The 18,562-nt window shown below is 40.4% G+C and overlaps 1 protein-coding gene and 1 non-coding gene across 2 annotated transcripts in view; both read right to left on the reverse strand.

Moving 5' to 3' along the window:
- diaph2 (diaphanous-related formin 2) overlaps positions 1 to 18,562 on the reverse strand; it is a 717,635-nt gene that overhangs the window by 537,394 nt on the left and 161,679 nt on the right.
- On the reverse strand, positions 15,906 to 15,979 carry trnat-ugu (transfer RNA threonine (anticodon UGU)). The gene has a single exon. It is a non-coding gene; the product is annotated as a tRNA-Thr (tRNA).

Raw genomic sequence — 18,562 nt, forward strand, 5'->3', positions numbered from 1 at the left:
GACAAACAACACACACACACACCTACATACACCACATGACTCATATATATTATATTATTTATAATTTTAGAATATATATCATAATATATATATAACATATATATACATATTACATATAGTATATATACTATATTACATTAAGTATACAGATAATATACTATATAATAGCCATATTATTATACTACATATTATACATATAATACATAGTATATATTAATATATAGCATAATATAATACATATATATATATATACATTATTATATATATATATCATATATACATATTATATATATACCATATATATATATATATATATAATATATATATTTACTATAATGTACCTGGTGTATGTAGTGTTGTGTGTTCTTCTGAATTCTTGATTCTTGTTATAGTGCAAATGGAATACGTTTGGCTCAGTATTGACACAACACACACACCACACCATACATACACACCTACATACACACATATAATATATATAATACATTATATCATACATAACTATATACATAAATATAACATATTATATATATATATATATAATAACAATATATATATAACACATAAACATAGTATATTATACTATATTAATTATATATATACACATATAATATATACAGATGTTATAATATTACATATATATATATATAAACTTATATTATACAATCATTAATATAATATCGTATATAATACAGTATATCTCCTGATGTGTAAATATATATTAATGTATATTATATGGATATATATATGTGATAATACTAGATATGTTCTATATATATATAATGATATAATAATATGTATACATATATAATATATAATAAAGACATATATATACTAAGACATTAATAATTACTAATATATCAATATACTAATATAAAGTACATATAATAGATACACATTATATATATACACATAATAGTATAACCAAACATTATATAACATATAGTATACATATAATACTATGATATACTACATATTATACACATATTATATATACAGTATATATAACATTATTATATATTACATTATTAATAACTTATATTATACATATATATAAATACTAGAATATGATACATTATATAATAATAAATACATAATATAATATATATTATAATATATATATATATAGTAATATATAATACTTGTTGTATGGTAGGTTGGTGTGTGTGTTTCTTATTCTTGAATTCTTTTCAAGTGAATGGATACGTTTGTCAGTAAAATTGCACAACACAACACACACACACTACATACACACCCGTACTATACACACATATACTATATATATATATATACATAATATATAATACATAGTAATATAACATATATATACTATATTAAATATCATATATATATATATATACGTATATATATATATATAAACAACATATAGTATATATACACATATATATATACATATATATATAATAGTACATATAGTATATATAGCAAACACCATATATATATATACATATATATATGAATCATATATATAAATATATATATATATATATATCTATGTATACTATATATGTATATATCTATGTAATAGTATATATATGTATAATATAATATATGTAATATATATACTATAATATACATATATATATAACTACATATGTATAATATTAATATATACATAATATATATAATATAGCATATAGTATTATACGCATATGAGTAATCATATACATATATAGTATATACACATATTATATAATAATCACATATAATATATATCATATATAATACAGATATATATACAATATATATATACATATATATATACATATACCATATAGTATATACATATATATAAATAATAATATATATATAAATATATATAATATATATTATATACTATGTGTGTGTATGGTAGGTGGTGTGTGCTGTGTGTGTTGTGCAATACTGACAAAACGTATCCTTTCACTATAACATAGATCACAAGAAATCAAGAATCAAGAAATCCAGACACCACACACCTAGCATACCAACATATATGATATATAATATATATATATATATATATAGTCACAGACATTGGTTAACAATTACAAACACCTGCTCTTTCCAATGACATAGACTGACGGGTGAAAAGCTATGATCCCTTGATCTGTATCCATCTTGTTAAATTACTCTTCAATCCAGTTGTAAGATGAAGGGAGGAGCACAGGTTAATAAGGATTTGCATCATTGACAAACTGAGACATGGATTGTGGTGATCCCTTATTGATATCACTTGTTAAATCTACTTCAATCAGTGTAGATGAAGGGGAGGAGACAGGTTAAATAAGGATTTTCAATCATTGACACAACTGAGACATGGATTGTGGATGTGTGCCATTCAGAGGGTGAATGGGCAAGACAAAAGTTTTAAGTGCCTTTGAACGGGGTATGGTAGTAGGTGCCAGGCGAACCGGTGTGAGTGTATAAAGAACTGCAACGCTGCTGGGTTTTTCATGCTCAACAGTTTCCCGTGTGTATCAAGAATGGTCTACCACCCAAAGCACATCCAGCCAACTTGATTCAACAGTGGGAACCATTGGAGTCAACAGGGGCCAGCATCCCTGTGGAGTGGAACGCTTTCAACACCTTGTAGAGTCCATGCCCAGATTAATTGAGATTGTTCTGAGGGCAAAACTCAATATTAGGAAGGTGGTCCAAATGTTTTGTACACTCAGTGTATATATAAAACAACATCAAACAAAAAGTAGCATAGCTATGAATAATTGAAAGGTTAAAGAAACCCTGCTTCTATGAATCCATGTACAGTATGTAATCGATCATATCCTCCAGATCGTAATATGCAATCTATCATCATCCAATATTGTCCAATAGTGTGATTAGATGTCTGAATTGTTTTGTTGCATCACTTACAACATGACTTCCTCCACAGACATTCTACCTGACTTAAACACTACCACCCTCGCTGGGAAGTTAGCAGAGCTGATTAAATAAAAGGAAAGATTTTACGCAAGCTCAAATTATCTGCACTTACATGTACATTATTCATCCTGTAAAATCGAATTCCCTGTCTTCTCTTCCTTTCTCTATTTTACCGATTCTACTCTCTCTCTCTCTTTCTTCTCACACCACCTCTCTGCCTCGCTTGAATTCTTATTGATCTCTGCACTCAATTCATCTTTGTCCTCTTGCTGTTCTGGAAATGTGGAGGGCACTGACATGACTGGCTGTGCGCTTACCTGACTGACTAATAGACGTTATCAGGCCACTTGGAAAGGTAATCAGCCTCCTCATTACTCTGGATTGGAATAACCCCAAAGTGCTCTCTCTTTCTGGGACCTCTTCCCATGACATTTGGCCCTCTATCTCTCCCATGCTAAGGTCTTTCTAGACCTTTTTTAATTGATAGCAAGTTCCCATTTAGAACTGAATAAATCTTCACATCTGTAGTCAACGCTCAGTTTACAACTGTATTTCTTTACCTGTAACCTCTCCCTTTCTCCAATACACCTGGACCTCTGCTCAAAGCAAACCCAAACCCATTACAATAACAGGGGAGGTTAGCATTAATGGGGGGGTATGATATTTGTCACTCATCATTATTCAAGATTCATTCAGGACTATCCATAATCATGGTAGCATCCATATTAATGTAGAAGTGTTTAGACACATGTTCTATTCTTATTTACAATAAAAAGTAACTCTAAAATGACACAAAACATTATTTACCATTCATTTCTATGGGCACAAAATAATCTGAAACAAGACCAAAACAAACAGCAAATACATCCAACAAGTTTGTAGAGTCACAAGCTTGATGTACTGTAATCATTGCGTGCTATGAATATGGGACCAAATACTAAACTTTTGACTACTTTGATACACATAAGTAAATTCGTTCCAATAATGTTGGTCCCTTAAAATGGGGGGACTATGAACAAAAAGGGTTGTAATTTTTGAACAGTTCACCCGATATGGAAACAGACACCCTCAAATTAAAGCTGACAGTTCGCACATTAACCTCACAGTCATTATATCGTTTCAAATCCAAAGTGCTGGAGTACATAGCCAAAACAACAACAAAAATGGTTACTGTCCCAATACTTTTGGAGTTCACTGTATGTAGTGTGGTGTTCCTCAGGGCAGTAGCCTTAGGCCGTTACTCTTCTCTATTTTTTACAAATGATTTGCCACTGGTCTTACAAGAAGTTAGAATGACTATGTATGTGGATAATTCCACACTCTATATATGTCACCATCCAAAGCCAGTGAGCGCACTGAAATTCTAAATAAGAAGTTACAGTCAGTATCAAAAAAGCTGATTAATAATAAACTAGTCTTAAATACATCTAAAACTAAAAGCATTGTATTTGGTTCAAAACATTCTCTAAGACCTAAACCGGAGTTGTGCATAAAGTGTGTGACCATTGAGCAAGTTGAGGAAGCTAAACTCCTAGGTAAAACATTGGATGGTCAATTATCATGGGCATATCATATTAACACAGTTGCTGTGAAGATGGGGAGGGTATTGTCTGTTATAAAAATCAACTGTACTAATTGTTCAGAGGCTCTGGACTTGTCCTATCTTCATCACTGTCAGGTAATATGATCAAGTGCAGCAAAGAAAGACCTAGCAAAGCTGCAGCTGGTTTAAAACAGAGCATCACGCCTTGCCCTTAACTGCACATACAGAACTAACATCAACAACATACATGCCAGTCTTTCCTGGTTGAGGGTTGACCAGAGAGTAACTGCTTCTCTGGTTTTTATGATAAATATTACTGTGATAAATTACAGATTCCAGATAACATTCAGCTCAGACACCCATTCATACCCCACATGACATGTCCAAAAGAAATTCATGGGAACACAGTATTATAGTGAGCCATGATCGCATGGAAGTCCCATCTCCAATTGCTCAAGCAAACAGCAAACATCTATAAAGCAAACATCTTTATAAAATGGATTTAACAACATCTCGTGGAACCGCAGGGACAGTGAGGGGACAAACGCACGCACACACAGACAAACTAACACAAACACATATTTTATTTGTTCTATTGTTTGTGTTATTATAATTATTTTGTATTGTTTGTATATCATTGTATTTAACGTGTGGCACTGTCCTTGTATATCCCCGACAAAAAAAATCTTGGTCGACCGAAAGTCGTCTGTTCTTTTGACCAATTGATTGGTGTATTTTTCCATATATAGATACACCCTATGTGTTTCAATAAAATCAACTACATGCTTGTCTGATGCTAATTGATAAAATAAGACACAAATGACTCAAGAGGGAGCCAGAGATCAAGATAACCAGAAGAGAAAAACCTTAACCTAACCATCCTCCTCCCACTCCTGCTGGTTTTCGCAGATTCTGCCATTACTCTCCTGAAATTGCCGGTAATAGGCTACAAGAGGAGTCGGCAACCTTTCTCATGTGGAATGCCAATTTATCTTACAATATCTACCGACATGCATGCCAGTTATGGTTTTCCTATGCACATTTTCGTGTAACAGTTTCATTTAATTTATAATAATGTTTTCGTATCTCAAAACCATTGTCATGTGGTTAATCAAAATTCTGTCCAAATCCAAAATGAAAATTATACAAACCTAAACTTCTATTGCCAACAACTGTATTTAAAATAATCTACATAAAGCCAACAAATAAAAACATTGTAGCATGCAGTTAGAAAATATTCTGACAAAAGAAAATGCACATTGGCTACATGTGGCCTGTCTGCAACAAACTTGAAACATTGTATCAACTATCAACTTGGGTCTAGCCCGAAGCTTGCTCTAGCAACATTGTATAAAATATTCTGGGCCCTCAGAGTTTCCTGCTCCAGTAAGCTCGGGACAGACACAGCTGTAGGCTATTTTTCGCAAGGGATAGGAGCTCATCAGGTAGACCTATTTTATGATGTTTCCACTGGATCAGAGCATGACATTTTTCCTTTTCACGGTGAGTGGTTATCAAAAGGGAGAGAGCTGGAAATATTTTTCTAATTCATTAAGAAACTATTGTCATTCTCAATGGATTTAAAAACAGACTTTGTTTGCTTCCTGTCTGAGGTGAAGAAAACATTACTTTGAGAAGCTTCACAGCTCATTAGTGGTGGTGCGTTAAGCCAATCAGAAATACGATCAAATCCCCAAATGGGCACCTAGAAGGCCAGCATCCCGGAGTGGCCTCCTCACTGTTGACGTTGAGACTGGTGTTTTGCGGGTACTATTTAATGAAACTGCCAGTTGAGGACTTGAGAGGGTTTTGTTCCTCAAACTAGACACACTAATGTACTTGTCCTCTTGTTCAGTTTTGCACCGGGGCCTCCCACACCTCTTTCTATTCTGGTTAGAGCCAGTTTGCGCTGTTCTGTGAATAAGGTAGTACACAGCGTTGTACGAGATCTTCAGTTTCTTGGCAATTTCTCGCATGTAATAGCCTTCATTTCTCAGAACAAGAATAGCCTGACGAGTTTCAGAAGAAACTTTGTTTCCTTGTTTCTGGCCATTTTGAGGCTGTAATCGAACCCACAAACGCTGATGCTCCAGATACTCAACTAGTATAAAGAAGGCCAGTTTTATTGCTTCTTTAATCAGTACAACAGTTTTCAGCTGTGCTAACATAAATGATCAATTATCCTTTTAAAATGATAAACTTGGATTAGCTAACACAACGTGCCATTGGAACACAGGAGTGATGGTTGCTGATAATGGGCATCTGTACGCCTATGTAGATATTCCAATAAAAATCTGTGTAACAATGTCTACACTGTCGAGAATAACGACGTGTGTATTCCAGTCGAGAATAACGACGTGTGTATTCCAGTCGAGAATAACGCGTGTGTATTCCAGTCGAGAATAACGACGTGTGTATTCCAGTCGAGAATAACGACGTGTGTATTCCAGTCGAGAATAACGACGTGTGTATTCCAGTCGAGAATGACGACGTGTGTATTCCAGTCGAGAATAAGGACGTGTGTATTCCAGTCGAGAATAACGACGTGTGTATTCCAGTTGAGAATAATGACGTGTGTATTCCAGTCGACAATAATGACGTGTGTATTCCAGTCGAGAATAATGACGTGTGTATTCCAGTCGAGAATAATGACGTGTGTATTCAAGTCGTACGTATGCATGTGTGACACACGTGATGTGAAACACATATTTTTCTTTAGAAGAGACCATGTCTGCCATTACATTTGTTTACATCACATCTTGAATAAAACATTGCGGAGGGGAAAATGCACATATACACTGAGTGTACAAAACATTAGCAACACCTGTTCTTTACATGACATGGACTGACCAGGTGAAAGTTATGATCCCTTATTGATGTCACTTGTTAAATCCACTTCAATCAGTATAGATGAAGGGGAGGAGACAGGCTAATTAATTATTTTTAAGCCTTGAGACAATTGAGACATGGTATGGGAGTAAGTGCCAGGCGAACCTGTTTGAGTGTGTCAAGAACTGCAACGCTGCTGGGTTTTTCACACTCAACAGTTTCCTGTGTGTATCATGAATGGTCCACTACCCAAAGAACATCCAGAAAACTTGACACAACTGGGAAGCATTGGAGTCAACATCAGCCAGCATCCCTGTGGTATGCTTTTGACACCTTCCATGCCCCGACAAATCGAGGCTGTTCTGAGGGTAAAAGGGGGTGCCACGCAATATTAGGATGGAGTTCCTAATGTTTTGTACACAGTTTATTTTCTAGATTTTATTTTTCTTCCCCACAGCAATTCCCACTAGGCTGACCGCTCTATACAGAAAGTCTACGGCTCTGGTTTCCCTATCCGTTGACCTTTACCTCTTGGAAACCAAAGACACATAATAGGTTGCTTAATGACCCTGGCCCAAATCAATCCGTTGGGATGATATCAACATTACCACCACCACACCGCACCAATCATGAGGGCAGCCAGCGATACCAACCAGGCTACTGGATAATTGAGTTTCCCCTTCAGGCCCAGGAAACATAGGCAAATGGACAAAAGAGACCCCAGAGAGAGAGAGGGGGGGGGGGGGGGGGGGGGGGGGGGGGGGGGGGATTGAGAGGGAGAAGGAGAGATGGGGAAAAAATAGGAATAGAAAGGGAGAGACAGAGATGGAGACAGAGAGAGATGGAGAGGCGGAGGAGCATGACAAACCCGATGGCTAGAGGACAGATACAAGGCCTTTTGACCACAGCTGAAACAGCCTCATCTCCTGCCCTTATTGAATCCCGTATTCGTCGATAACAGTATTTCCTGCCAAAGAAAATAGTACTGGGGAGCAATTACCTCAGCGAGCCTGTCAATTTCATTTGGGGGATAGAGGGAACATGGCTGGTGTTTTTCTCCCCCCTCTCTCTTCGTCCATCTTTCCATCTCTACCTCACTTTATTACTCTACAGTATTGCTATTCATCCCTCTGGTTCTCCTCAACCAGCGCGAGGTGCCTGAAACCGGGGCAAAAGGAGAGGGAGTGCATGCCAAGGCAGGTTGCACCTCCACATGTCATCTTCACCTGTAATGAGACAATAACAAGCTGGCAGCCTCCACCGCAGCCCGGTCCCCCACTCAACAAGAGTGATAGATACATTATTCAAGCTCTTTGTCAACTCACTGAGAAGCAGTGGGGAGGGCCTAGTGTCTGGAACAGTGCATCGGGAGATGCCTCTTTTTCTCTGCCTCTCTCTCTGCCTCTGTCCTTGGCTCTTTCACTGCCTGCCTCTCCCTCCTGCCACTCACACTCCCTGCCTTTCTCTCTCTCTTTGCCCCTCACACTCCCTGCCCATCTTGCCCTGCCTTTCTCCCTCTCTGCCTCTCTCTCTCTCTGCCTGCCACTCGCTTTGTCTCTCTCCCTGCCTCTATCTTCATCTCTGCTTGTCTGCCTCTTGTCCGTCTCTGATGTGTACAGGAAGGGCATAATTAGGAGACGATGGGAGTAGATGATAGTTGTGCAACACCATGTAATTCCTCTCAGTGTAATTCCTCTCAGTGTTATTCCTCTCTGTGTTATTCCTCAGTGTAATTCCTCAGTGCTATTCCTCAGTGCTATTCCTCAGTGTTATTCCTCAGTGTTATTCATCTCAGTGTTATTCATCTCAGTGTTATTCATCTCAGTGTTATTCATCTCAGTGTTATTCATCTCAGTGTTATTCATCTCAGTGTTATTCATCTCAGTGTTATTCATCTCAGTGTAATTCATCTCAGTGTTATTCATGTTATTCATCTCAGTGTTATTCATCTCAGTGTAATTCATGTGTCTGTATGTATTTTAACACTCAAACTTGTGACAAAACAAAATAATTATCAGGCAAGAGGTGATTTAATATCTTGTTGTGCTCCATGTGTTTGAAAGAGAGAGACCGACACTTTTCAACAGCTAATATCATTATGCAAACACACTATCGTAACTTTATGACTCAAAGGAGGAACCGAAGCCACAATGTGAACAACGTGAACAGAGCGAAGCCACAATGTCAACAGAGCGAAGCCACAATGTCAACAGAGCYAAGCCACAATGTCAACAGAGCGAAGCCACAATGTCAACAGAGCGAAGCCACAATGTCAACAGAGCGAAGCCACAATGTCAACAGAGCGAAGCCACAATGTCAACAGAGCGAAGCCACAATGTCAACAGAGCGAAGCCACAATGTCAACAGAGCGAAGCCACAATGTCAACAGAGCGAAGCCAGAGTGAAGCCACAATATGAACTGAAAGCATAATAGCTACATTCGGTAGTAGTTGTGTAATAATGGATTGAATCATTAACATTCTGTCTCACTAAATAAATGCCAGAAAAAGTGGGGTAATAATGAAACATCTAATTACCTCATCTTTGTGTATGTGATTAATGAAAGTTACCAGAGCGCCCCACTGATCTTACGAAAAATAATACAGATACAATCTGCTGCAATTAGTGCACATCAAGCAGTATCAAAGCCAAGTGGAATTATTTTCTTCCTTAATTTCATCCTCATTAGGGATTGAGTGACAGGCATGCTGAAGGTGGGGGAGTGGGGGTGGATGGACTACAAAAACATGTGCACGCACGGGTTCATGCATGTACACACATGTACACACACAACCCATATGCACTCACCCGTATGTAAACAAACATCTTGAGTAATAGAATGTTTGTTGTATAGCGGTGGCGACCCTAGGAGGACACAAAGGTCAGTGTGGATCAGTTGAGATGCTAGCTGTCTGGACAATGAGTTTCTCTAGCACAGCAGCCCTGCCTAAAGGACAGCAGTGGCAGCCCCTGCTGCCTGAAGATAAGGACATTTCATCTGTCCAGGGAGGCTGCTCTCCACTGCTCAGTGAGCGATTTCTCACCAGGACCCCATGGCCATGCTCTTTCTCCATCTCCTCCTCGCCACACTTCTAAAAGAGTTGTGTCCCAGCGGATGGTGTGTTTCATTTCAAGCCCGGGAGAGGAGGAGAGGGAGAGCGAAGGAGGGATGGAGGAAGTGATGATGGTAATCACTTGAGTTACTGTATATTTTCTTTTTCACACTCTGAGGCTTTGTTTTTCTTCCTCTCCTATTCTCTATTACTCCTTCATACCTTTGCAGTAGAGACAACAGTATATCTAGCCACAGCAGTCTTTAAATCCACATTATCCAAACCACCATAGTCCCTGTGCCCAAGAACGCCAAGGTAACCTGTCTAAATTAATCTGTAGCCATGAAATGTTTTGAAAGGCTGGCTCACATCAGCACCATCATCACAGACACACTGGAGCCACTCTAATTCGCATACCGCCACAACAGATCCCAAAATGACGCACTCTATTGCACACCCCACAGCCCTCCCCCACCTGGACAAAAGGAACACCTACGTGAGAATGCTGTTCATAGACTACAGTTCAGCGTTCAACACCATAGTGCCCTACAAATTCACCACTAAGCTAAGGACCCTGGGACTGCAACTGCTCCTGGACATGCTGACGGGCCGCCCCCAAGCGGTGAGTATAGGCAACAACACATCTGCCACCCTGACCCTAAACACAGGGGCCCCTCAGGGGTACTTAATAGTCCCATCCTCTGCTCCCTGTTCACCCACGACTGCGTGAGCGAGCACGACTCCAAAAACATAATTAAGTTTACCGACGACACAACGGTGGTAGGCCTGATCACAGATGTCGATGAGACAGAGACCGGGCAGTGTTGTGCCAGGACAACAACCTCTCCGTCAACGTCAGCATGACAAAGGAGCTGATCTGGGACGACAGGAAACAGAGGGCCGAGCACACCCCCATTCACATTGACAGGTCTGTAGTGGAGGGGGTCGAGAGCTTCCAGGTCCTCGGTGTCCTCATCACTAAGGATCAATCATGGTCCACACACACCAACACCGTCGTGAAGAGGGCACAACAATGTCTCTTCCCCCTTTGGAGACTGAACATATTTGCTATAGGACCTCAGATCTTCAAAAAGTTCTGCAGCTACATCATTGAGAGCATCTTCTTATCACCACATTCTTATCGGCAGACTAAACAGCCATGGTTTCGCAAATGGCTGCCTCGCCTGGTTCACCAACTACTTATCTGATAGAGTTCAGTGTGTCAAATCGGACGGCTTGTTGTCTGGACCTCTGGCAGTCTCTATGGCGGTGCCACAGGGTTCAATTCTCGGGCCGACTCTCTTCTCTGTATACATCAATGATGTCGCTCTTGCTGCTGGTGATTCTCTGATCCACCTCTACGCAGACGACACCATTCTGTATACTTCTGGCCCTTCTTTTGACACTGTGTTAACTAACCTCCAGACGAGCTTCAATGCCATACAACTCTCCTTCCGTGGCCTCCAACTGCTCTTAAATTCAAGTAAAACTAAATGCATACTCTTCAAACGGTCGCTGCCCGCAACTGCCCACCCGTCCAGCATCACTACTCAAGACGGTTCTGACTTAGAATATGTGGACAACTACAAATACCTAGCTGTCTGGTTAGACTGATAACTCTCCTTCCAGACTCACATTAAGCATCTCCAATCCAAAATTAAATCTAGAATCGGCTTCCTATTTCGCAACAAAGCATCCTTCACTCATGCCACCAAACATACCCTCGTAAAACTGACCATCCTCCCGATCCTCGGTGATGTCATTTACAAAATAGCCTCCAACACTCTACTCAACAAATTGGATGCAGTCTATCACAGTGCCATCCGTTTTGTCACGAAAGCTCCATATACTACCCACCACTGCGACCTGTATGCTCTTGTTGGCTGGCCCTCGCTTCGTACTCATCGCCAAACCCACTGGCTCCAGGTCATCTACAAGTCTCTGCTAGGTAAAGCCCCGCCTTATCTCAGCTCACTGGTCACCATAGCAGCACCCAACCGTAGCATGCGCTCCAGCAGGTATATCTCACTAGTCACCCCCAAAGCCAATTCTTTTTTTGGCCGCCTCTCCTTCCAGTTCTCTGCTGCCAATGACTGGAACGAATTGCAAAAATCACTAAAGCTGGAGACTCTTACCTCCCTCACTAGCTTTAAGCACCAGCTGTCAGAGCAGCTCACAGATCACTGCACCTGTACATAGCTCATCTGTAAATTAGCCCATCCAATCTACCTCATCCCCATACTGTATTTATTTATTTATCTTGCTCCTTTGCACCCCAGTATCTCTACTTGCACATTCATCTTCTGCACATCAATCACTCCAGTGTCTAACTGTTATATTGTAATTACTTCGACACCATGGCCTATTTATTGCCTTACCTCCCTTTTCTTACCTCATTTGCACACACTGTATATAGATTTTCTTCAACTGTATTATTGACTGTATGTTTTGTTTATTCCATGTGTAACCCTGTGTTGTTGAATGTGTCGAACTGCTTTGCTTTATTCTTGGCCAGATCGCAGTTGTAAATGAGAACTTGTTCTCAACTAGCCTACCTGGTTAAATAAAGGTGAAATAAAAAAAATAAAAAAAATCTTGACTGGCTGCATCACCACTTGGTATGGCAACTGCTTGGCATCCAACCGTATGGCGCTACAGAGGGTACAGCGTACGGCCCAGTACATCACTGAGGAAAAGCTCCCTGCCATCCAGGTCCTCTATACCAGGCGGTGTCAGAGGAAGGCCCTAAAATGTTCAAAGACTCCAGCCACCGAAGTCAGACTGTTCTCTCTGCTACCGCACGGCAAGCGGTACCAATGCACCAGGACCCTGAACAGCTTCTAACCCTAAGCTATAAGACTGCTAAATAGTTAAATAGATAACCAAATAGCTATCTGCATTGACCCTTTTTGCACTAACTATTTTGACTCATCACACACGCAGCTGCTCTTTATTATCCGTCACTATATTCCTAGTTAAATGTACATATCTACCTCAATAACCTCTTACCACTGCACATCGACTCTGTACTGGTACGCCGTGTATAAAGCAAAGGTATCGTTATTCATTGTGAATCTATTATTACGTGTTTTACTTTTCTATTATTTCTCAATTTTCTCTCTCTCTCTGCATTTTTACTGTTAGTCTACACCTGTTGTTTACGAAGCATGTGACAAATAAAATTTGATTCACATCTTAAACAAGGCAGTCTCTTGATGACAAAACCAAATCAAACAAAGCCAAGGCCTTGTCCTTTGATTAAAGAGGTCCCCCCTGGAAGGAGTTCCTAGCCTATTTCAAACAGCTCTAGTTCAAACAGCGCTCTTTCGCCACAACAAACTAAAAAATGTCACTTTCTCTTTGGAAAAGCAGGACAGAGTGCCTTCTGGAACAACAGAGCGAGCCTCGTCTGACATTTGAGGATAGTTTGGCAGCCTCTGCCGCTCCTTCAGCGCAGTGTGGGTGAAGCACTTTCTTTCATACAGCATGCCAGAGCAGTTCTTCTACTGTCGGGAGAAATGATAATGCATGTTAATATACACCAGTTTATTAGGTACACCCATCTAGCACTGGTTAGGACCCACCTTTGCCTCTAGAACAGCCTGAATTTTTCTGGGCATGGAAACATTGCTCAATTGGTATCAAGGGACTTGATGTGCCAGGAAAACATTCCCCACACCATTACACCACCGTCACCAGCCTATACTGTTGACACCAGGTAGAAAGGGGCCAAGGACTTGGACAGAAAATCGGGATTCGTCGGACCAGGCAACTTTTCTCCACTCCTCAATTGTCCAGTGTTGGTGATCGCGTGCCCACTGGAGCCGCTTCTTCTTGTTTTTAGCTGATAGGAGTGGAACCCAGTGTGGTCGTCTGCTGCAATATCCATCCGTGACAAGGACCGACGAGTTGTGCGTTCTGAGATGCTGTTCTGCCCACCAGTGTTGTACTGCGCCATTATTTGCCTGTTTGTGGCCCGCCTGTTAGCTTGCACGATTTCTGCCATTCTCCTTCGAAATCTCATCAATGAGCTGTTTAGGCAAACAGGAATGCCGCTGACTGGATGTTTTTTGTTTGTCGCACCATTCTCGGTAAACTCTAGACACTGTCATGTGTGAAAAGCCCCGGAGGCCGGCAGTTTCTGAGATACTGGAACCGGCGCGCATGGCACCGACGATGATACCATGCTCAAAGTTTGTTAGGTCACTCGTTTTGCCCATGCTAATGTTCAATCTAACAGTAACTGGATGCCTGTCTGCCTGCTAAGTCACGGCTAAGTGACCCCCTTTTATATATTGTTCATTTGAAACTGGTTTATTCATTCATAACATGGATTTACAGGGATAAAGGATACAACGTTCCATTAAATGGGTCTTAACCGTTTACAAAAAATAAAATAAACTGTTTTCCCAGATAATAAACTCAATTTTCTGGGAGGCATTCTTTTAGATTAAAAAATAAACATTGTTCAGTTGTTGCTTTCATAAGACATATGCTAGCACACAACAAGCACAAAGCCACGTCTCGCACTCGTGTGATTCGCTCAAATTAAATGACAAATTCTTTACTCCATAAGGTCACTCCCATAGAACTATACGGTCACTCCCACTAAGGCCAACGTTGAATCATTGATGTACCAGGCTTATATGCACTGTACACTCATAGCCTGGGGACAAGGTTACACTCAAATTGAAATACGGTACTCATTTTCCAACTAGACGCCCTTGGCACTAGACACAACATATGAACATTACATTTACATTTACATTTAAGTCATTTAGCAGACGCTCTTATCCAGAGCGACTTACAAATTGGAAAGTTCATACATATTCATCCTGGTCCCCCCGTGGGGAATGAACCCACAACCCTGGCGTTGCAAGCGCCATGCTCTACCAACTGAGCCACACGGGACCGTGTGGCATACGAGCTAAAATGGCATTTGACCACCTTCAGCAGCAAAACACCTTGCACACCTGAGAATTTAAATAATATATTGTATATGTGGTCAGAAAGTGGCTTTGCGTAGCTCTGTCCAGACCCCTCTCTGACTACCAACAAGAGCGCTGTGTGTGTGTGTGTATGTATGTTAGGGCTGACCCCATTTAGTCGACTGGTCTATTGTTTGGTTGATAGGCTGTTGGTCAACCGAGATTTCTTTAGTCGAGCAGTAGCAAAAAATTATATACTTATATTAAATATCGGAAAGTATTCAGACCCCTTGACTTTTTCCACATTTTGTTACTTTACAGCCTTATTCTAAAATGGATTAAATCGTTTTCCACCTCAATCTACACACAATACCCCATAATGACAAAGTTTTAGCAAATTTATAAAAAGAAAAACAACTTAAATTTCACATTTAAGTATTCAGACACTTTACTCAGTACTTTGTTGAAGCAACTTGGCAGCGATTAGAGCCTCGAGTCTTCTTGGGTATGACGCTACAAGCTTGTCACACCTGTATTTGGGGAGTTTCTACCACTCTTCTCTGCAGATCCTCTAAAGCTCTGTCAGTTTGGATGGGGAGCATTGCTGCACAGCTATTTTCAGGTCTCTCCAGAGATGTTCGATGGGGTTCAAGTAATTTTTTTTGTACTGGTCCCCAGTGGGAATCAAACCCACAACCCTGCCGTTACAAGCGCCATACTCTACCAACTGAGCCACAAGGGACAAACAACACCAGACACACACAGCAAGTCATTGAATACACGATCAGGCTAACTCACTGTCATATCAAGCAGCACCTCGACCCACCTGACCACAGACACACCTTGCTCTCCTGCTGGCTCAGGCCCAGATATAGACAGGGCCTGCAGCAGACGATGGGGCTGTGTCAGCAGATCAGTGTCTTACACCAGTCCATAGAGACCTGACCCGCAGTAAGGCATCACCAATGATGCCTCTAATAGTATCTGAAAGACTTCCGAAAATATATTGAATGCCGCAGTGAGAATGGTGGAGCGGAGTTTAAACGGTATCATCACTGATGGCATGATCATATCAGAAAAAGTCCTTCCAAATGGTTGGGGAGTTCAAAACTTTTGCTAACAGTTTTGCAAAGATTCTTCTGAAGTTTCGACTTTTGCAATGTTACCCTCGCTGAAGGAGAACATTTAAAAGACAGTTTTTCTGGAAATAGGATATCAAGTGGAAACTTAGAGAGTCTGATAAATTAGATTTGAAGATGGACTCTAAACGTTGGTGATCCAGATATACTGTACGAACAAATCAATAAAACATTTGCGTCAGAGAATCTGAAAAAAACTCAGAGAGCAACTCTGAAATGCATCTCTGAGAGATGACAGAACCAACCTGTTCCACAACCAACTAGAGGCTGTTGACTGATCAATCAAATCAAATCCTGGAGATAGGGTTCTGTCGGCACTCTAAGCCTGGCAAATGAATATCTAAATCAAATATTTAAACATCAAAGACTTTCTTTTTAAAGAAAGTATGCGTACACATTGGGAGGCTGGGAGAGGACGTGTTAGGTAGATTGTCAATTACACACTGTAGAACTCTAAGACAAGTTTCTAACGTCATTATACAAAGTAATGTGTGTTTTTACCACTTTTGTCTTGATTGAGTTCTTGACATGGAACATTTTAAAGTAGCAACTGTTCTCTGAAAAATAAGACATCATTCCCAAACCAGAAAACAACAACTCCCATTGGCATTCTCAATCCCTGCAATGATTCAAGCTTTGAGGTTGTACAGAGAGGAATGACACAGCTTATTCTGTCTGGAGCAGACAGCTCTTTGGTCTTTGACAGCTCTTTGGTCTTGGCCATAGTGGAGTTTGGAGTGTGACTGTTTGAGGTTGTGGACAGGTGTCTTTTATACTGATAACAAGTTCAAACAGGTGCCATTAATACAGGTAACGAGTGGAGGACAGAGGAGCCTCTTAAAGAGGTCTGTGAGAGCCAGAAATCTTGCTTGTTTGTAGGTGCCCAAATACTTATTATCCACCATAATTTGCAAATAAATTCATAAAAAATCCTACAATGTGATTTTCTGGATTTTTTTTCCTCATTTTGTCTGTCATAGTTGAAGTGTACCTATGATGAAAATTACAAGCCTCTCTCATCTTTTTAAGTGGGAGAACTTGCACAATTGGTGGCTGACTAAATACTTTTTTGCCCCACTGTATGCACGTGCGAACACACAGAGATATGCATGCACGCACACACACAGAGATATGCATGTGCAAACACACACAGAGATATGCATGCACACACACACCACACATATACCTGCCCGCGCACTCACACAGAGATATGCACGTGCGAACACACATACACACAGAGATATGCATGCACGCACGCACACACACACACACACAGAGATATGCATGCACACACACACACACCACACATATACCTGCCAGTGCATACTCACACAGACACCCCAAGCCAATAAAATATAGCTGATATGTCTCGTCTTAGAATAATCTCCTACGGTCTATCTTGATAACCTTTTCTGGGCATTTGAATCAACCCTTTCAATTAAGAGCCAATTAATGTAAGACAAGAGGGACTGCTGTCACTCTGTGGATGGGGACGGCGCTGCCAGTCGTCTCTGCATTGCATGATTAATGAGTTTAGAAGAGTGTGTCTGTCTGCTTGCATGTGCCTCTTTCTGTGTTTGTGCATGTGTGTGTTTATTACTGTGTATGCATGTGTGTGTTTATTACTGTGTATGCATGTGTGTGCGTGGAGTAGAGGAATCCTCCTCTAAGCCTCCCAGTGCTCTGCAGGACTCTTATCTGCACTGAATCTCAATGACACCTCAATAAAGACAGGAACATATGCCAGCCAGAGCCAGCTAGCATACCTGCCTGAGACTCTGGAGAGAGAGAGTCATTTAAAAAGTAATACAACCTCCCACTGCAGATCCTTATGGTATAGCTACAGGCACTAGAAGCACAAACTGACAAGAGGAAACATGAGAGCACTGCTTAATATAAAGACAGGACCGTGTGTGTGTGAGTTGTGTCAAACATGCAGATATGGTGCCGAAACCCCAGAAGACTACGCCACATCTAGCAATAACACTGTCATCATCCATGACAGACAGACACAATGATATGCAGGAAAGATGCCTTTCTGAGTTTCAAAAGGCACAGCGGACCAGGATCGTTGAGGAGAAGTGATGGATTTTCATCCAGCTAACTCAGCCTAATAATGAGCCCCAACGCTCAACCGGCGTGGAGCGTCTCGCTTCAATGGTACGTCTCCTCCTTCCGCCAATCAAT

This window comes from Salvelinus sp. IW2-2015, linkage group LG6.2, assembly GCF_002910315.2.
Source record: "Salvelinus sp. IW2-2015 linkage group LG6.2, ASM291031v2, whole genome shotgun sequence".
NCBI lineage: Eukaryota > Metazoa > Chordata > Actinopteri > Salmoniformes > Salmonidae > Salvelinus > Salvelinus sp. IW2-2015.